At 41.2% G+C, this 22,157-nt stretch overlaps 1 long non-coding RNA gene across 1 annotated transcript in view; it reads left to right on the top strand.

Annotated features, from left to right (window-relative positions):
* The window catches only part of LOC100910304 (uncharacterized), a 77,232-nt gene extending 60,735 nt beyond the window's left edge, over positions 1-16,497 (top strand). Inside the window, exons 2-3 of the long non-coding RNA NR_131082.1 lie at positions 15,088-15,209; positions 16,213-16,497. This is a non-coding gene — a long non-coding RNA (uncharacterized LOC100910304). The remainder of the gene's footprint in view (positions 1-15,087; positions 15,210-16,212) is intronic.
* Positions 16,498-22,157: the final 5,660 nt, after the last annotated feature.

Below are 22,157 nucleotides of genomic sequence, written 5' to 3'. Positions count from 1 at the left end.
AAACCCACAACAAAATCTAAAAGAGGTTAACAGTTTATATTCAAAGGCACTTGTGCAAAATTCTAAGAAATAATTTAGAAGGATCTTCATGATCTCAAAGTAAACAATAACTCACGTCAAAAAAATACAAGCGGCATTACAATTTGATGTATTTACTTTCTTTAATATCATGATAGCTTGTTTATCAAAAGATTATACAGAGATTTAAATATGGTGGACAGTCATATTTGGTGAGCAAGGCCACTTCTGTCTCTTCTAAATAACCTCCATGGCTTGTGTGTACAGAAGCAGCTAGGTGAACAGCCCCTTATGAGATTACAGTCCTTCCATGGCTGTCATAAAATACATACCTGCCCAGCACACTTACTTTAGATTTCCAAACTGAATGAGTATTTTTCTGCATGTATAAATGTGTACTGTGGGGGTTGGAGATTTAGCTCAGTGGTAGAGCGCTTGCCTAGCAAGCGCAAGGCCCTGGGTTCGGTCCCCAGCTCTGGAAAAAAAAAAGAGAAAAAAAAGTGTACTGTGTGTGTGTTTAGTGCCCGCAGAGACCAGAACTGGGCACCGGATACCCTAGAACTTGTGACATTGATGGTTGGGAGCCTTTGTGTATGTGTTGGGAACTAACCCTGGATCCTCTGAGAGTTCGTGGAACGATCCTCGCATCTGAGCAGTCTCTGAAACTTCTTTCTACCTGTTTTGAAGTAGCACGCCTGCAATTTTCCACTCATTATCTCTATTTTGCCGCCATTATCGTATATGCTCATCTCTCTTGGCTTCCAACACTGAGCTGTCGGCTCTGTGAGGTCACTCTCACTCCATTGCTCACTTATCTTCCATTTTTGATAGAATGCAGAGCTGTGAGTTTCATGTTCTTCAGAAGGTAAAGATGAAAGGTAAACACCAGTTCTAATGTTCTCTAGTCTTTAACAATACCAATTTCTTTTAGGGCGTTCACTTCATTGTGATTTTAAGATTGCAGAGTTATACAGTGAGCTCAATAGGCCATCCTTGGGAATGTCTGGATGAAGGGCAGAGAGTATGGCTGCATTTATATCCTTTGGAACTTCAGTGATTGATTTCCCAGCAAAGAGCTCAAAGGTCACTGCATCAAGACATCAACTCTCGTCCTTTCTCTTTTGTCATTTCTCTGTAACCTGAGGAATTTTAGTCCTTCGTCCAGAGAAAAATTGAGTAAGATGTTTCATGCCTGTAATTCATGACACACGGGAGGCTGAGACAGAAACACCTCAAACCGGAGGCCAGCCTGTGCTACTCAGGGCATTCAAAATGGGAAACTTAATGAGACCAGATACAAAAGTAGAAGAAATAGAGAGAGCTGTAGACAAGACTAAGCTATAGAATGCTTGTCTAGCATATATAATTCTCTTGTCTATCCTTGAACAACAACAACAACAACAAAATAAAAACCTTTCCGAAACGAAAGGGTTAAAGGAATGTTAAAGTATATACCAGTGAGAGAAATGAGGAGCAAGACATTGGATTGCTCAAATGAATTAGAAATTTTGATTACTAGTGCTCGAGGCCAGCAATATTTGCAATGTTTCGGGCCCAAGGGTGCCAGACTGCCTGTGAAAAAGACAAAATTAATTAATGTTTTCTGAGATTAATTAGAAAATTAAATGGAAGTAAAATGAAAATCAGCACGGCTTAGCCTGCTCGATTTGTGACCGTGTGTCAGTAGATTTCAGTGTTACTCCAAATTTCCGTGTTTTACTTGAATAAAAATATAGTTAAATTATCTATAATTGATTTTCCTCCTCCCCTGCACCAAATTCCAGACCAAACTTCTAAGAACGTCACAGAATTGCAAAACATTGAGACCCATGGCAGAATTAAAGCTCTTTAAAGTGCCTTTGTTGCATATAAGTTAAAGTACCCCAAACTCCCGGTGGGGTTTTGGAATATCTCAGCAGTCTACCTTGCAGGCCTTTCCCTAGGTAGCCCCTATGGATGCTATAGGTTTTTCCAGTTACATTGCTGCACAATGCATGAGATCTTTGTGCTGTGAAAAAGAAGGTAACAGATGCTGGTGGCAGCAAACAGAGCTTGAGGAATTGCTTCAAAAGTGCTACTTGGATGAACAAGACAAACATTTCAGTTGCTTTCCTGCATCCTGCTGTCTATAAAGTGAATATATTTTAAATATCTTCCACATATCCACTCTAAGCAATCAGATAACTTAGAGGAGCTTTGTGTGCTGTTATCCCAACTCTAGTTTAATATGGCTGGCAGTCATGGACATCCTATAACTAAGAACTCAAGGAAAACTTGCTTTAGTGGACACAGGCTGAGCAAATGCCATGGCCTTTCACCAGACAGGATATGTGTCTTAGATGTCATGACATGCGCTAAAAGTCTTACTCTATGGAACCTCTTCCAGTTTCACAAATTCTCTTCTCTGAGTTTGCTTTTCCCACCACTGTCTGTCTTCTGCCTATTCCTCAGAGCCTGTGATAGCCTGTGTGTTGGAATAACCAATGGAGCTGCTATGGTCATTATGCACTTCTAGCAAGAGGTTCCAACAAACTCAACAGGTTACTGATTTTTGTCATGATGTGGACCCTCGGAACACATAACTAGAAAGGTTCCTACATTTCCACAGCCAACTGGCTTTCTTCTAAAGTTTTTAAAGAATAGTCCAAGAGAAGTTTTCCCCAAGCACACAGTATATATTATCTACAGTGTTTATCCTGACAAGCATTCTTAAGTGTGCGGTGACTGATAGTGCTCGATCAATGTAAGCATTCACTGTATCAAATCTATGAAGTCCTTTGTAAAGGCTAACGTGGTCCTCCAAGGACCAGGACTCCTTCTATACTTAGGGACTGACATAAATAAATGAAAACAAGAACATATCTTTTTAAGTGAATAAAAAATATTTTATGAGACATCAGGACTTATGGTAGGTGAATGCAAAGAGTGTAGAGGGGCTCTTCACCAAGTAAGGCAGCCTTTGAAGAGTTTTCTATGATCACACAAATTTAGGAAGGACAGTCACCCACACAATTGCTTTTGAACCCATGAGAAATGTTAAGTCCCTGGGAACTTCTGTAGAAAGGAAATCGGTTTAAATGTGTGAAATCATGTTTAGCTACACACATATATTTTATTTATCAACAGGAAATGGACTAGCCTCGCAGGATGTCTATCAGAGCCCTATAGACCTATAATTTGTTCTTTGCAATAGAAAGGTCCAATAATTGACTAAATCCTATACATTGAAGAAATGGAGTTTTAATGGAGGGTACAGATGCCAGTTACTACATGTAGCTGAGGCAAGGACACCTGAGAGAACATCCCAAGAAGGGAAGGTTAACTTTGATGCAGTTTCACAGAGCTAAGTTTTGTTCTTCTTGGCAGAAAATCATAGCTGTGGAAACAGTGAAGAGAAGGTTCTTTTCCTCATAAAAGAACAAAGAGGGAGAGATAGAAAAGAGCCTGAGACCAGAATCCCTGAGGACCTGACCCAGTAACCTACTTCCTATGATTATCCCCCATCTCCTAAACTATCTCAGAACTCTTACCCCTGATATAATGGCTACACATGGAACCACCCCCAAGAGGAACCTTTCAACTGGATATTCCATAACAATAAATGCAAAAATGCGTGACCTTCAAAAAACGTCCTAAGCCACAGTAGATGGTTCTAGTTCCAACTAATCGAGTTTAATAAGTAACACGTATATGTCTTGTTCCCCTTTAACAAATCTAATTGATTCCTGGTAGCAACAAGAGGTATGAGGAGTCACTGATTTGGACTGTGCTCTTATGATCACCCCTGATGGATCAATACCGAATGGGAGTCTCTCATGCCAAATACTGCACCCTCAAAAGGAACCTCGAAGGAAGCAGATCCCAAAGCAGACCAGCTGTCTCTGAAAATGAAGAGCTCAGGTTTACCTGAGCCCAATAAAGAAGTCTGCCTTGCTTGCATTGACAGTAACCTAGTATTCAATATTAAGTTTTTCCTACTGCATCCTTGTTAACTTTTTTCCTTTATAGTGTCATCCTTTTCTTCATTTATTTTTTACTGCATTTTTTTATTTACATTTCAAATGTTATCCTCTTCCCCAGTTTCCCGTCCTTAAACCCCTATCCCATCCTCCCTCTCCCTTTTCCTACGAGGGTGTTTCCCCTACTCATCAACATCCTTAGTCATCGGGGAAATGCAAATCAAAACAACCCTGAGATTCTACCCCACACCAATCAGAGTGGCTAAGATTAAAAAAAAAATCATGTGACAACAGATGCTGGCGAGGATGTAGAGAAAGAGGTACACTTCTCCATTGTTGGTAGGATTATAAGCTGGTACAACCATTCTGGAAATCAGACTGGAGGTACCTCAGAAAATTGGACATTGCACTACCTGAGGACACAGCTATACTACTCCTGTGATGCTCCAACATATAACAAAGACACATGCTCCACTATGTTCATAGCAGCCTTATTTATAACGGCCAGAAGCTGGAAAGAACCCAGATGCCCTTCAACAGAGGAATGGATACAGAAAATGTGGTACATCTACACAATGGAGTACTACTCAGCTATCAAAAACAATGACTTCATGAAATTCATAGGTAAATGGATTGAACTAGAAAATATCATCCTGAATGAGGTAACCCAATCACAAAAAACACACACGGTATGCACTCATACATAAGTGGATATTAGCCCAAAAGCTGGGATTATCCAAGATACAATCCACAGATCACATGAAGCTCAAGAAGAAGAACGACCAAAGTGCAGATGCTTCAGTCCTTCTTAGAAGGGGGAACAAAAATATTAGTAGGAGGAAATATGGAGAAAAAGTTTGGAGCAGAGACTGAAGGAAAGGCCATCCTTGTTAATTCTTATAAAGCCCACTTCTCTACCTCTGCACAGTGGGGAAAAAATGTTCCTCTTGAAGAATGAGACTTTGCCAGTTGAATCACATGTAATAGTCAACTGGATCTAAAGCTAAACTGGTTGGATACTACACCATACGAGCACTAATGTGGGACTTTCTCATGGCGGAGGTGAGGGCATCCTCTGGGATCCTCTGGGATCCTCTGGGACCCTCCCCTACTTCCGCATTTCTTGACTGACTCTATTCCTTATTGGCTCTCCAGGTGACTTGGACAAGCCTCATGACGAATCTTGCATTCCAGTGTTGATGTTAGAAGTGACAGTTACTCTAGTCTGCTCCTATGCCTCTCATCCCTGGTTCAAAACAAAAGAAATAACACAGGAGGGCAGTGAGTGAGGTGCTAGTGCCCTGTCTGTGTGGCCCTCTCTCTCTCCTACAGACTTGAGAGGTGTGTTATACCCAGAGGTCCCTGCTGTTGTGGCAGCAGCAACAGTGTCACTGGTGGAAGCATCCCTGCTGCCTTCGTCATAAATGTTCTATGTTGACATAGATACACCGATCTGTTCTTTTCTGCTCCGTCTCAACTATTCTTGAGTCTGGGTACAACGCCCATCTTCATGCGAATGTCCAATTCAGAGAAATAACAACGGTAGTCGGAGAGAGGATTGGAGAAGGAAGAATCGATACACTCAAGGGCATAAGAGCAATGGAAAGCACATGCTTATAAAAAACAGGAAGCCCACAGTGGGGGTGGGGAGTAGCATTCAGCCTGTTGCTTAGGACGTTTCTAGCAGTGAGATTTTTCAGCCAGTGTGAGCAGCTCAGTCTGACACAACGTGCCCAGGAACCACTACAATGACTGTAGCCCATCTCCACACTCGCCTGTATTGCCAACAACCAACGGGGGAAAGGGGTTTCCTCCCTAGTGTCTGGTTCAGAAGCAGAGCTTCAGCATCCTGAAGTATTACTGTCCTCACAAGCTCTTGTGTTTAGAACCAAGTGATGTGCCTTGGCCAACGTGTGATCTCTTAAACAGGAAGTCTCTTCAACAACACTACCCCAAAATGCGTTATGAGAAAGCCAAAATGAACGCAGAAGTAAACAGACAAAATTTCAAAAACGTTTATAAACATGGAGTGTTTTTGGCACTACTTCGAAATGACAGCATCGGTTGCCCTTTTCTGAGGGGGTTCTGGTTTTGTTTTTGTATTTAATTTTGTTTTCTTCTTCCTTCTTCCTCCCTGGCTGTCCTTTATGTGATTTTATTTTATTACTGCTTAGCCTCCACTATGGATAAAGATCTCAGGGATGACCATGCCAGGGCCCAGGATACTCTGCTGCCCCACACTGAGCTCGACCCTGCTGACACTGAAGGAAGGACACTCATACAGGGGGTGGCAACCAGCCCTTTCCTCAGAGAAAGACAGATTGCCTCCATAGGCCTTGATGGCCTTCAAGTTAACAAAGCACAGGAAAAGGAGCAGAGTGAATCTTACTTTAACTCATTTTGTTCCTGAATTTATTTCACAGCAGCTAGTAGGGGGCAGCTGCCGAAGCAGCCAAGTCTTGTTATTTGTGGGATGTGATGATATCTGGACCCCTGGCTCATCCTGAGGAAGACACGGTTAATGAGGGAGAAAAATGAAAAGGGTACCACACCAGAGTGTGTTTGTGGTAATGTGGGAGCAAGCAGTCCCATCTGTTCTGTGCTTTCTTCTCCTCGATTTATGTGGGTTTCAGGAGACTCGAATATAAAGGTACCAATAAGTAAATTTACTTGAGACAGTTAAGGGTATTGGAGGCAATGAATCTCAGTCTCTGTCTCTCTGTCTCTCAGTATCTCTCTCTCTCTCTCTCTCTCTCTCTCTCTCTCTCTCTCTCTCTCTCTCTCTCTGTCTCTTGGGAAATCACAGGAACACAGTTCATCTCTCCATTAGCCTCCTAAGAAAGCCCTAAACCAGATATTTGGCATTCTCTTATTCCCAACATATTTTTCATTGGCACATCTAATTTTTATTTCTGTCGTGTCTTTTTTTTTCCAGTGCACCCTTACCACTTTTCTAAATAATAGTCCATTAAACAGTTCACAGTGTGTGTTCGGTAGAAATGTGAAAAAGTGATTGGATGATACTAATTAAGGAGAGATTTTTGTTTCCACTTACTGCAGATCAATGGTGGGTTACATTAAAGCTGTGTTTTGTGATGAGTTTAATACAAAAGAACAGCTGTGCTAAATACATATTTCAAGACGTACAGGTAGGTCAAATGAATGCTCCTTTCTTGGAGAAGTCTGTATGTTGTAACTATAAATTTTACTTGCAGAGCTGTGTGGAAATATAAAGGCTAATTATTCCCCATGATCATTGTTTCGGTAGAATCAAAGGGTAGAATTGGGAACTGTTGAGCTGCTGTGGGATCATAATTTAGTCCAGGTCCTCCAGAATCCCAGGAGTAGTGATAAAATACTGTTATGTTATGTTATTCTTCTAGCCTGGTTTTCAAAATGGATTTCAATACAATCAGATTTTCTTTTGTTTCTTAGTGATCTAAAATCGAGTAAAAACAAAGATGGGAACCAATGTGGCCTTATGCCTGCGCCAGAGCTGTCGTTGGGGTTGTCCCTCACCCATCATGGCCTGATAGAATTTGGTTCTACAAGTGCACATTCCCCTATCGAAGTCTGAAGCAGATATCATAGTTCTGAGAAGGCAATGGATACATGAACATTGAAAATTTGAGAGGCTAAACACCTCGATTAAGGGAATTACAGGCAGAGAAACAAAAAAGAGGCAACCCTGATAACAAATATCATCCTGAGGTTTCCAGCTGTATGGATGAGTCTGTATATCTTATTTGGGGAATTTTTACTCCACATAATGGTCTTATTCTTGGTGCATTTTTCTTCCTTAATCTTTTGGTGATTGTTATGGTTTGTATATGCTGGGCCCAGGGAGGGGCACTATTAGAAGGTGTGACCTTGTTGGAGTAGGTGTGTCACTGGGTATGGACTTTAAGACCCTCATCCTAGCTCCCTTGAAGTCAGTTTTCTGCTAGCAGCCCTCAGATGAAGATGTAGAACTCTCAGCTCCTCCTGCACCATGCCTGCCTGGATGCTGTCATGTTCCTGTCTGGATGATAATGGACTGAACCTCTGAACCTGTAAGCCAACCCCAATTAAATGTTGTCCTTATAAGAGTTGCCTTGGTCATGATGTCTGTTCAGAGCAGCAAAACCCTAAGACAGAAGTATACAAGGGAGCCTATCATAGGCTTCTGCTCAGCTAACAAGACGCTTGCCCGCTCGATTACAGACTTGCAGATTCATAGACTGGATGCTCTCCTGGATAGGGTTTTAGTATAATTTCAGTTTCAGTCAAGTATGCATCCTGCTTAACTTTACAAAGGAAAGGCTGAGCTGCCTAATGAATGAACGCAGCTGAAAGCCTGCTAGGAAGGAATATTCCAGGTCGACTTCTTGATTCTACATCTGAGTGGCTGGATGACTCAGGGCAAGCCGAGTCCTCTGTTTTCTGTCCTTGATGGTAATTCGAGTCACTCAAGAGCATCAGTCTGTGCTAACTAACTTCAAAGAGAATCCTTCCCTAGAAGGAGATGTGAGTCAGGGGGTAAGGGTAGGGAATCAGGCTGTGAAAATACATTTCTTTTAACATGGGGCCAAAAGCTCAGGAAGCTATGGTTGGTTAAGAGTTCAGCTTTTCAGAAAAGCCAGAAAAAAAAAACTCAAATAGGCTCAGAAGAAAGGACAGAGTCTCTATTTCCGAATTCTAGGCCCATCAGATGAGGCTGGAGCAAGATTTGCAATAAAGTAAACACTGTGTTTCTATAGGCATACTGTATTTTTGATGGTTTGCTCTTCAGACATACGAAGTATGCATCTCGAATCACTAGTCAATGGAGAGAATAGTCAGTGTCCTCATGGCAGACTTGTTTAAATGAGGATGAACAGAAGCAGCAACAGTCACGGAGAAAGGTTCTTACAAAGAACATGGTGTGGGTCTTTGCCAGTTAACCATGCCATAGCCAGAGCAGAGATTGGTGTTAATTATTACAGAGTAAATAGACCTGTTTTACTAGCAAATATAGGGGAGGACTTGCTATATGCCAGGCAATGAGTCCAAACCTTCAGACTGAGTAGACGTTTTCTATGATTGTGGAATTTATATCTTAAGGAAACATGCCTTGAGTTCACATTTTTGTTTAAAAGGCAATGTGCATGTATGTTCATGCATGCATACATGTATGTGTGCATGTGAGTTGCTAGCTTAAAATGGAGCAAACCCAGGAAAAGCTTTCATTCATAAAGCTTTAACTACAAATTGAGTGGCTGCTACTAAAAGTAAGGAGTTCCAATCAGAAACTCCACATCGAGAACCAACCTTCTCAATCCTGCAGTTTTTCTAAGGTATCTTCACAGCCTGTGGTGGGAGAAGTATGGGTCTCATCTCTCCTGGGTAGTAACTGGAGGCTTAAGCATCACTCAGAGTCTAACACTAGGTGTGCCAGGGAGCCCTGTGAGCCACTAAGGTAAGGCCAATGGGAATGATTCATGGTACTGGATCCCTGGATAGGGGACAGGGCTTACTACAGACAGGAGGGAGATTTTGCACACCTTGGTGAAGCTCTAGCACTTATCTGTTCAGTCTTATTTGGACAAAACTTCAGTCTGGACAAATGTTGCCAAATGATTAATAATTTTCACAGAAGATATAGGAATGCATTAGAAATAAAAGGGTTACAAATGCAATAGGGAAAATCTAGAATATTTTCTAGTTGAGTTGGCTGAGCAAATTACTTAAAGCTATGACTCTTCTTAGTTCAGCCTACAAATAAATGAGTAGAATTTCAGAATACATGATTGCTAGGTATATATATCTAGAGGGGGGGAGGGGGGGAGAGAGGGAGAGAGAGATAGAGAGAAAGATAGAGAAAGTTTGTAAACTCTAAACTCTATTATATATGAACATGATTTCCATAATACATGATTTTTAGATGCTTGTAGGTTTTTTTAAGAATAAATAATATATCTCTTCCACTCATCAAATTTTTCCCGAAGTCTTATTCCTATTTGATTGAGAAATCATGTTCTAAAACCAATTTCTGTTAAACTGTTGCTATGGGATGCCCCATTTTTAAGTTAGAATAAAAGAAACATGATATTCTTTTATTCTTTTATTTAGTAGATATTTATAAGCAATTACTGTGGCCATATCTCACAGTGATAGTCGAGCACTGATCACCTGACTTTTATAGGCCAGAATGTGTTAGGTAGCTATGCATAGGCACAACACAAGAACAGAAAATGGAACTGACTCCACAGGGCTTTGGAGCTTTGGTATTTTAGAAAGAAATTTGTCCACCATTATTTGAGACAATGGAGGCAAAGGACTCTGTGTAGCAGTGCCTTGTGTTCTATATTATATCAACACTGCACAATATTTCTAATGCAAAGAATCCAAAAGAGTAAATACAGATAGCTGTTCATATCTGGCTCAGAGGATAGCCAGAAAGACTGGAAGAAGGAATAACTTGTTTTGGCATGGATGGGGCTGGGCAAGCATTTGTAATGAATGGCAAGCAATACCTGGGAATGTGTCAAATAGACTTAAAGGAAACAGCAGGTTTAGTGCACAAGCATTTTGTTAGGTAGCTTCTTCATGGTCAGATTTGGAGGCTGTGTCCCCTTTTCTTACACTAGGGAAGTAAACTTAAAGCTTTTTCTTCATTGGGTTGTATGAAATGGTGGCAATATCATAGCTTCTCTTCAAGAAAGCTACTTCTCTTGGTCAAAATGATGAAATCCATCTCTGGCCTTGAGTGGAAACATGGCATTGTGATTTGCTTCAAAGATGACAGCACTCCATACTATTGTGTCTCTTCCATGCAGAGTTAATTCTGATGGCTCTCTCAATCCCCTAGCCTGTAGTCCATCCCCCCCAAGATATGCGATTCTTCTAGAGATAAAGTAAAGAGATGGGAGGAATAATTATTCCCTTAATGAGATCATTTAGTTCTTCAGGAACTCCCTCTTCCATCAAACCCCTCTGGAATCTCCACCTAGCCACTTTCTTGGAGTACTCAGAAAATTATAATTCTTCCTTTTCCTTCCCTTTAAAACTTTCCTTTATTTTTGAAGAAAAATCCTAAGTAAGTTCCCTGGTACTCTGGGCTTTCCCACTCCTGTCTCTGGAGTTCCACTGCTCCTCTATCCCCACTCTACCTGCTGTGTAGCTGGTGGTGACCTATATCGATTACCAAACTTCCTAGCTTTCTTGGACATTAACTCAAGAAGAGAGAATTTTTTTTTCTTCCTCTTTTCTCTCTGCCTTCTCCTAGACGCTGGTGAGATAGAGTCATAGCTTTCAGACCCTGTTGATTTCCCTAATTAATTTCTCTGTTAACTCTAATTGTTCTAGAGCTTCCTTCAAAGTTTACTTCTAAATTCTTTCATCAATGACACTAAGAACACAAATAGGAGAATCACAGATTTCCTCCTACTGATGACACAAGCTGAGACAGACCTCACAAGAGAAGCAGTCTGAAGAACCAACCAAAGCATTTGGCATTCATTAGAATTGTAGGGATGGTGGAATCCAACATGGACATGGACATCAGACCAAGTCTCCACAGACAGGACACTACCGAGAGAAGGCTTGGTTTAAAGTAAAGATGCAAATGAGCCACAGAGTCTAGTTGGCAACTGTGGGCTTCACTAGCAGAGGGTTGTAGGGCATAGGATCTTGAGAGTACTACTTGATACCTGGTCTACACTCCTATAAAACTCCTGATTGACTATGAGAGACCTATGAACAGGACTGAATTGTTTCACTCTTCAATGAGTATATTATATTTTGACAATCTGAGCATCTCAAAGAAAGATCTTTCCTGGGTCATAAGACCAACACATGACTATCACCAGAGAACAGCATCTGTTGCCTGCGGCCTCATCTGCTCATGACTGGTTCTATAACCTAAAGAGCCTGAACTCTGAAAATAACCTGAATGCACTCAGGAAAGGCCCTCCAGGTGCAGGCAAGATTGCACTCTTTCATCATCTTGACTTCAGATGTGTGTGACCCTGATGAAGCCTCTGACTGTGCTCTGTTGAGTCTATGGAAATTAACAAGCCCTGGTTTTAAGTTCTTACTACATTTTTAGTGATTTGTTATGTCAGGATAGAAAACCAATAAGGTATTGGGGGGGGTCAGGGGAGCGTTTACGAAGACAAAATTGGTGTCCCATTGAAAAGACTTTCTTTATGTTTTCATAAGCATAGACCATGTACTCAGGCATGGGACACGATTATGGGAGGATATTTTCAAACTTAGGCTTAGTGCCTACTAACAATAGAAGAGACTGCTCGACTACTTCAAGCAACAGGAGAACAGTACATTCGGAAGTTTTCCCAGCTGGCCATGCTAGGTGGGATTAGCAACCTTATCAGTCACTAAGGATGAAGCCCTGCCTCAGGATCATCGCTGGATCCATCGCTGTTTGCCTTGGTGGGAACAATGCCAGCTTTACCCTCCCCGTAGACTTTAGTATATTATACAAAAGTTTAAATGTAGGGCTATAGCTTGCCTTCTGGCCAGAACTCAGATGAGCTTCCTGGCCAGAGCAGAACCCAAACGTAGCTGCTAAGGCCACCATTACTCAACCCATTCACACTTGCAAAGCATACACCCAGGACAGCTTTAATGAGTGTTCTTGATGGCAGGACGGATTTCTTTGGGCATGAACTACAGGCACCCTCTCTTCCTTCTCTCCATCTTCAAGGAGGGAAAGAGGTGGCCCTTGTTCTCTTCTCATGCTCCACGTGATGCTTTATCTAAATCGCCTGCTACCGTGTGAATAAGAAAAGGCGTGAAGTGCTCACAATCTGATGTTTTTTCAGGGCAAAGTTTTCTTTTGAGCTGACAGAGAAAGCCTTTATGCGGCAAATGAATGTACTCAAGAGATTATATCAACACTAATCCAATTAAAAAATCTTTGATATATTCAGTTATTTCTGCGGTGAATTTGATGAGATGTGGATTGTAGAGAACTAAATTCAGTTAGTTTTTCCACTTAAGTCTGCATTAATCATTGTTGTCTTTAACTTTGGGGGAAATTATAACTTCTAATTATTTTCTTTATCTCTAGAATGAACAAACCAGTAATTTAAAAGAGCTTATGTGTAATCTTTTATTTTTCTGGCAAAATTAGGGTTTTCTTTTTATTAACACTTAAAGCCTAAACAAATGTATGTTACTAAATCTAGCAGATAGAATGAGTGCACGCAGCCAAGGGTTCTATTGTACACATCTATATGTTTGTGTAAGGAGGGGTAAAAGAGATTGTATGCAAAACACATTATGTAATATATAATACACACACACACATATATATATATAAATATATATGCATGAGTGTGTTTAAGAGTTAAATGGGTAAAAGAAAAAGATTTAAAGGTGTGAGAAATAGTGTGTGGGGGAGGAGCTCTATGTGTAGGAGGAGAAAATAAAATTTTTTCAAGAGATTATGCATGTGTTTGGTTTTATTGAGGTTATGTCAGTCAACAACAATGAAAGCGTTGGTTTGATTTTTCAGACAGTTGCTCTTGGATGTTTTTATTGTTTTGTTTGGTTTTTTTTGTTGTTGTTTTGTTTTAATTGTTGGTTTTTTACATTTCTTTTTTTTGTTGCTTTCACAAAATATTCCAACAAAAGCAATTTAATGCAGTGAGGGATTATTGTAGTTCACAGTCGAAGGTACAGTTCTTCTTGGCAGGAACTCAAGGCAACATCCACATCATAGTTTGTCTACAGTCAGGGAAGAGAGACTGATGAGAGAAATCTTTCTGCTGATTCACTTTCTCCATTTTAGAGAGTCTAGGATCCCCATTCAGATTGTGACCACACCCACCATTGCTGTGGATGCTCCCATATAAAGATAAGCTCCGAAAAGGCAAGTCCATGAATCTAGAATCCATCAAGTTGAAAATTACACTGAGCATGTCAGAAGTCTTTAGCTATTAACTATTGACTATAAAGACCATGTGCTATAATGACAGACATGTGGGAACATTGAGAGAAAAATAACCAATGACTATTTTGGTATAAAATTTAACATTTGAAGTTTAAAAAATCAAGCTTCTAGTTGAAGTTTAAGTAACATAAAGGTGGGGCATCTTTCAACTCTTCTTTCAGCCTATAAGCTTTGCTTAACTGTTGGTGTGAAAGAAACACGGAGAAGAAAAAAATGGTGTTTTCTTTTATATCGAATGATCTGTTTCCACAGTCTTTAGGCAGTCATACACTTGCCCTTTTCTTGTGGACATTCCTTCACCCCTGCATGGTGATTATTCAAACTCCCTTTTGAGTACGAACACGTGTAATTAAGTTTTCGGTTGATTTGGCTAATTAACTGAAACCGTTGTCTGTAGGCTGGAGCAGAAGAGCAAGTTGTGAGGAGTAGACTTACCACTCATTTTTCTCTGAAGGATAATGGAAATCAGAGGATATATTTTAAGGTCAGGCCAGTAAGCGTCCAATTTTTCTAAGAATGTTAAATTCCCATTTCAAGGCTTTTGTGCAGTCTTGAGCTTCAAATTCAAGGTCTCAGTTCTGCTCTTAATGGAGCCTGAAGTGCACTTCTTGATCCGTATGGATTGTCAGCCACTGGGACATGGCTATCCCTTAGGACCAAAACCAAAGCGCAAGACAAAGATGCCAGCTCGGCTACCTTCATGACCATGGACTTTGTAGATGTCACAGTTCAGATGGTGGGTAAAGTAGGGGAGAAATTAATTCCGGTTTTATTGTTTTACTGTATCTCATGTTAAAGATTGACGCCAACGCTATATTTGTGCCAAGTGGGTACTCTGCCACAGGAATCTATCCCTAGTCCTCCCCTCTTTTGTAATGACTTGGGGTCTAGATAAGGTGCCTATTTAAGTGATCTTGAACTCACTCTACTGCTCGGACAGGCCTGAGCCTCACGAGGAGATAAAATTACTGCCCTCGGCTACCAGGCCTGGAAGGGGAAACATCTTAAGTTATTTGGCTACTTTAAAATTGTATTTTATCTTTCATAAATTACACATTATTGTGGGGATATACTTATTACACAAATGTCTCTGGTTTGAGAAAACTATAGAATAATAAATAATTGTTGACGTGACTTTCAAGTGTTCCGGTTTAACCCTGCACTCTTATATAGGGAAAAAGAAGTCCAGGAAATATTAAGAATTGCTCAGTGAAGACCTGGGATGCTGAGAGCCCTTCCAGTGCCCTTCCACTGTTCTCAACAGCAAACGGTTAAGGCTGTCTCTGGAGCTCAAGGTTGGTATACCTTGCTAAAGTGGGGGACTGCACGGAGCTGTAATGGCTTATGTGCAGCTCACTACATGAGGAATAGCTGCTGCTGTCTCCTAGGAATGAGGAGGTGGGAGCATCCCACAGACATATTTGCTGGAGATGCTTGGCTTTGTGTTGTTCTCCATTGGGCACATCCTTTGGTCAGTCTCTGGGGTCAGTGAAAGTTGCAGAGGAAAAGAAAAATCCCTGATGAAGGAATGATTTCCTGGGAGACCCATTACCTTGGGGGCTGTGCAAAGCATCTCCTGGTGGGGTGCGAAGCTGGTTTACTTGCTTTCTGCCCTTCTCTCTGTTGGGATTTTCCACAGTAAACACCCTGAGTCCCCACCTTCAATCACCTTCCTCATATTGGCTAACCCACCCTCGATGTGTGTTTCCTTTACACACTGACTGGCTGACCTGGGCTGTCCCATGTTTACCTTCTCACAGACCTAAGCTCAGATTCCCTCCGTTTCTGCAGCATGATGCACACAGTGCATAGGCTGCTGTGAGGCTCCACGCACTTGACTCTACCGTGCTTTACAGACATCACGTCATCAGGAACATGTATGCTTCTGCGATACAAAACAAAGTTTTATAAACACCTAACTCATGGGTTCCAGTTTCATAATTTCTAATCTGTACAGATACATTAGCATATAGTTAATAAGTACTGGAATGTTATATTTGGATTTGTTTGTTTGGGGTTTGTTTTTCAAGAGAGGGTCTTACTATGGTGCCCTGGCTGCTCCAGAACTTGTTATCTAGACCAAATTGGTTTCAAACCAACTCAGATCCATCTACCTCTGTGCCCTAAGTGTTGGGATTAAAGGAGTATGTCATCAAGCCTACCTATGGCTTTTTGTTGATGGGTTCAAAGTGACCCTTAACTGAGATCCAGAAATACACTATAGCTGTGCCCTAGAAAGTAAATCACTTTTCTTGTTGGCCCTAAGCTCATTGCTATTCTACCATGTTCCCTGTTCAGCAATGATCCAGGGAACAACATGTGAGAGCTACAGCGGATGGTCTCAGGATGTTAAACAGAAGCAAAGACGACAAGAGCCTTGTCACTCGAGCAAAGGATCAGATACCAGCCCTGTATTAAAACAGAGCGATGAGAACATCTGAGCCACCTTTCTGTTTGCTCACAAACCATCTGCAAAGAAGTAACAGGAAATAGCAGGATGCAGAAGACAAAAGTTGCCCCATACTTGAAGGATGCCACTGAACAAAACCAAGTTTGTTTAATTGAAACAATAAATTGTTTAATAAAAAGAAATGTCTATCTCCTGCTCATTAAGATATGCATCATAGAGGTTCATTTTGGAACAAAAATTCAATATCTACTTCCTGAATTCGGTGCTATTTTTGCAGGCTTCTTTATTTACAGGATCATATTGGCTGATGGGGTAGGAAAAACGTCTGCATTTAAACTTCTCTGTGCACTGAGTCTGTCCCAATGTCTCAAATAAAATTAATAACTTCAAAAGAACTTCACCAGAAATTCTGATTAATCCAGAGATATAAATGGGGGGAAGGGAGTGAGAAAGGGCATGACTCCAAGACCTTCTAAAAGCTTTAAGATTTATTCCACTTAAACTGTGCATTAACTTTCACTGGTTGGTGACAGATCAAGGCATTTCTAGGCCACTCTGAAGGAAGGCGGATATTGGAAACTGCCTTTCTGTTAGGACATTAAATGAGCAGAATACAATTTTCTCTGTTAAAAATAAAATGGGCGTACTAGAAAGGAACTGATGGCCACAGACAGAATGCTCATAGCTTTCATAGTCTCCAATACCTTACTGGTTTATGAGATCATATGATTTAGGTTTAGGAGAAGAAATCTATAATGAAGAAGAATGTTATCTGTCCCTGTAAGTATTTTCCTAGGAGAAGCAAGCCTCCAAAGACCTCAACAGGAGTTTGCAAGCTGCCCCAAGGCATGGTTCCCTGACCTGACTGCTGTTCATTGGACCCTGACTGGGCCTCCCAAGAATGGGCGACCTGGAGCATTGACTCATTAGTTTGTTTGGCCTTCATGCTCTCCAAGAGAGCCATCTTCCTTGACTGAAATTCTGTCAGGCTGTCCCAACTGAGCCTGTCCCTTGTCATTTGTCCCACCCACAATTAAGAAAAGATGGTTCCTATCCCCCATTGTAAAGTTAAAAACAAACAAACAAACAAACAAACACTGTAAGAGATGGCAATCCAGACATGGAGTCTGATTTTAGGCAAGGACACTGTGTCTATCTCAATAAATTTTATTCCACTTAGTGTTTGCTACCCACTAAGGTAAATGTTTTCTATCCTCACTATAAAAAGTCATGCATTTAAAAGGTATATAGGAGTAAGAGAGTTGGCCCAATGGTTAAAAGCACCAACTGCTCTTACAGAGAACCTAGGTTCAGCTCCTAGCATCTGAGGGGCAACTCACAACCACCCCCTAACTCCATAGCAGGAATGGTGGGGCCACCTCTATGTAAACACCAGGGGCTGCACAGTCACAAAAGCATCTCCTGCAGGAGGACCTAACTGAGGACTGCTTGAGAGACCAAGGATTGCTGGTATAAACAATGCCAGCCAATTGGGAACTGCTGTTTAGAGGAGATGTTTTCTTGAGACAAATGAGGCATGGGTGGAGGGCATTAAAGGAGCTTGCAACAGTGCTCAGATGATGTTTCTTACCTGCTCACAGAGTCTGTGTTGTTGACTCTGTACCACCTCACCTCTCAGCCAGGAGCAGGTAGGGTCAGGCATCGAGCAGTTCAGGGCACAGGCAACACAATCTCAGAATATCCAGTGCCTCCATCTATCCTCTATGGGTACTGCATGTAACTTGCACACTTATACATAAGCAGGCAAAACACTCATACACATAAAACACAAATAATTTTTTAAAACACAGATAATATACTTAGGACTGAATTGAGCATGGCAGTTTGAAGACAGGTGCTTGGTGATCATAACGTTTTCATTTACAGTGAAGATTTTTGTACAGGACATGCGTTTCGCTAAGGCATTGAACCCAGTACAGATGTTGGTCTCCTCCAATGATCTTAGTGTCCCTCACACACACACTCCAACGATTTTGATACAAGAATTCAAAGCCGAGTTGGGAAAAAATATACTGTTAGTTGGAAGGTCAAAATCTCAGCTTGCTTTCTAGGGCTGTGATAAACACTGTGACCAAAAGCAACCGGAAAAGGAAAGGGATTATGGCTTACACATCCTGATCACAGTGGAGCACTGAGGGAAGTCAAGACAGGAACTCAAAAAGGGCAGGAACCTGGAGCCAGGCGCTGAGACAGAAGTCATGAAGGAGAGATCCTTACTGGCTTGCTCCACGTTGCTTGCTCTCCTGCTTTCTATGCAACCCAGAATTACCTGCCCAGAGGCGGCACCACGCAAAATGGGATGTATTGCAGTAAAAATAGAAAGGGTGGACAGTAGTTGTGACCAGTTCCTACGTACACCACTATGCGCCCTCTCTCCTGGGCTCCCTCTGACCCAGGCGGTCCTCGAGCCATTCCAGGGTAGCACCCTGTTACACCACCCTGCTCTTACTCACAACTCCCTTGGTGGGTTTCCACTGTGCCAGCCATACACATCCTAATTCTGTGGTGGGCCCAGTGCATCCCACCCCCACACACTCTGTTGAACTCAATTAAGTTGCCACATGAATGAACACACCACACAATAACCTCTGATCCAATTGATAAGATCTAATTTATCCATCTAGACAACACAAAATCCTGTACACACCCCTCCCTTAAAACTAGTCATAACAACCTGTAACTATGCGCAGAGAAGAATCTTGACACCCACCGACATGTTCTCCCAGTTGCTTCCCCTCCTCCCGCCCCTCTTTCTTGCTTCTAAGACTTTGTTCCTGCCCATCCTTCCTTCTCGACCAATGACAGACCATGTTCTATCCTGTACCTGCCTTCACCTGCATAATGACACCAACATACAGGGATGGACTTGCCACCTTCACCATCAATCAAGAAAATACCCCACAGGCTTGCCTATGTGCCGATCTTACGGAGTCGTTTTCTGAATTGAGATTCGCTCTTCTCACGTGACCTTAGCTTGAATCAACTTGGCAAAAGTCTACCCAGCAGAGAGCCCATGATGTTTCAATGTGTGAATTATTTGACATATTTACAGTCGTGTTGCATAGACACATTCACATTTCTCTGAATTTTGAAGTCAGCACATACCTTTAGCAAGCATTGAATGAAAATTTTGTCAGATCCGAAATAAAAACGGATGCGCCTGGTAACGAGCTAAGATCCTCACAATGTGTCATATTGTCCATCGCCGTGGAGGACACGCTTACCTGGCATTGTAAGTGGCAAGGAACTCTTGTTTCTATTCAGCCATTGGGATTCTTAATGATCCTTCTCCATTATCGACAAGGATCCTGTGGATGGTTTTGATTGGCTTTCTCTTTATTTTTCACATTCCATATTTCAGTAGATTGAGTGTGCGCTGATATCACCACAACTGAGTGTGGATACTGAGGCAGGGTAGGATATGACATAAAAGGTCAGTGGATGCTACAGTTCACCTGCCTTCCTAACTGGTACATATTTTAGGCCATATTTTGAGAAGGGGCGACTATTCCTTAATGTGTTTTCTTCATCTGTTTCTCAGATAAAGTTGAGTCCAACCTTGGCACCCTACACTCCATTGTTCTCACACTTATTTGTGATACCGTCTTTAATCTATTGCCATTCCTGCATGAGACCACTTCTTGCTCACTAGTCATAAACCTTGGGAGATATTTCCCATATTAGTTTTTATAAATCAAGATATTCAACCCCTTTACTTTGACTGTTGACATTGCCTTCTATTAGGTCTAAGTATCTTCAGTTCTTCCTCTTTCCAAATATAGGATACTTATCATGTTTCCTTTCTGTTCCATATATTCAGAACCTCCTGACATTGTCTATAGCAGAGGTTCTCAACCTGTGGGTTATGACAATTTTGGGATTGAATGACGTTTTGCAGGAGTCACCTAAGACCATTGGCAAACACGGAAATTTACATCATGATCCATATCAGTATGGGGTAAAAATTCATACAGTTGTGGGGTAAAAGTTAAAATAACTTTATGTTTGGGGATCACCACAACATGGAGAACTAACTATATTACCAAGTTACAGCATTAGGAAGGTTAAGACCCACATACAGCATTAAGAATACTGTCTTCCTCTGTCCTGGGTGAATGTAGCTCTGTACCTGGATCTTACACTCTGAAGTAGACAATGCCCAGCACTACCTTCCCCCACTTTTGTCCTGCCCACACCTCCTCTACCTGACCTGCTCTCCACCCAGATGTGCATGTGATAAATATGTAGATGTGTGAACTGTCAGGCTTAACAAAGAGCTCCCATCCCTCTGCTGATTCTCATGGCTTTGTGAAAAAGAACAAAATAATTTTACTGAATTCACTATACATTGAAGTCTTTCCCATATTAACAATAAATTCTTGTGAGCAAGCCCACATCTTTTAGCCTCTCTAACCTTCAAACTAGTTGAGTCCATGTTTTTGAATGTATGGGAAACTATCACAGTGTTGGATACACACTTCTTTCTGAAAATGTATTAATCCAACTAGTGTCGAAACCTATACAAACCAAGCACTCATCTCATTAATTTCTGATTACTATGTCATATTTGGGAAAATGGAAAAGTGCCATGTTGATAATAGAAAGTCAGAGGAGTGGTGGAGCAGACCAGACTACCAAGTGGGGGAGTAGAGACAGACAGAAGGAAAAGGGTCAAAGGGTGAAAGTGCTGTCAAACAGCCAACGAATGTGGAGGTACAAGTTACAAGGACTCTCCCACATTCTATAATGTCTAAATATAATCCTAGATTCTAAGCTTTAAGTAATATCTTTTTCCAGTGGTATAAATTTAAGCTTTACATGGTTTATGATATTATTTAGTAAGGGTTTAACATATCCATGGTTAATAGTTTAGCAAACTTTCAAAACACATCACCGTATTTTTAGACCACACTTCGGCCACCCATGTAATCCTTTTCTCCTCTGATGCCCTACATAACCAAAAGTTTGTTTTATTTGATCTTATCTTCCCAGTTTTTTAACTCCCCACCCCTGGCAACCATTTTATCTCTATAGCTATGGGTTCCACCATTTTTATATTTCATATATAAATAAAAGCAAATATATATGTAATCATGCAGAATTTTTGCCGTGCCTGGTCCATTTCATGTAGCATAGTATCTCCCACATTTATCCATGTCACAAAAGGCAGAAATGCTTACCTGACCAACCTTAAAACAGTTTTTCTTTTTCAAAAGCTTCCAATCCCATCTGTCCAGGTAGTAGAGGCAAGAGATGAGAAGAAACATAGATTCTGGAGACCAGAAATCGGCCCCAGGACAGAATGTGCACTATCCCAGACTACTGACCTGACATAAGAAGGGTTGAGTCCTTAGAACTGTAGCACATCCTTCCCACAAGAGGCTAAAGTCTTCAAAGTTGTCATCTTCATCTTCTGACTTAGAATTCGATTTCTATCCAATTTACAGATAACAGCTTAAAATGGCATTCTTCACAGGACTGTCTATATGTCAATAATGATTAGTCCTTAAAGCTTAAGCATCTCCAATGATGTTTGAGGTAACCTCCTAGAAATGGGTTAAGAATTTGGAAAAGCCTTAGTAGGTGTCTTCTGCGGGCCAGGGGGACAACTCAGAGAGCACTGTCAAGTAGAACATCCTACCCTAGCCAAACCTGCTTTGAAGGGGATACTGTGTCTTAAGAGGTAAGAAGCGGCTATTTTTCTGATCATAATTAGCTGAAGCGCTTCTGCAATAACAAGGATTTTCAGAAATAACCTTATCAACGGTGTTTCCTATAACTTAACAACTTGCTCCTTTGTGAGTCGCTTCAG

The sequence above is a fragment of the Rattus norvegicus genome, chromosome 9 (genome assembly GCF_036323735.1).
Source record: "Rattus norvegicus strain BN/NHsdMcwi chromosome 9, GRCr8, whole genome shotgun sequence".
Classification (NCBI taxonomy): Eukaryota; Metazoa; Chordata; class Mammalia; order Rodentia; family Muridae; genus Rattus; species Rattus norvegicus.
Note: the sequence above shows the minus strand (reverse complement) of the source record. Positions and strands in the feature narration are given on the sequence as shown.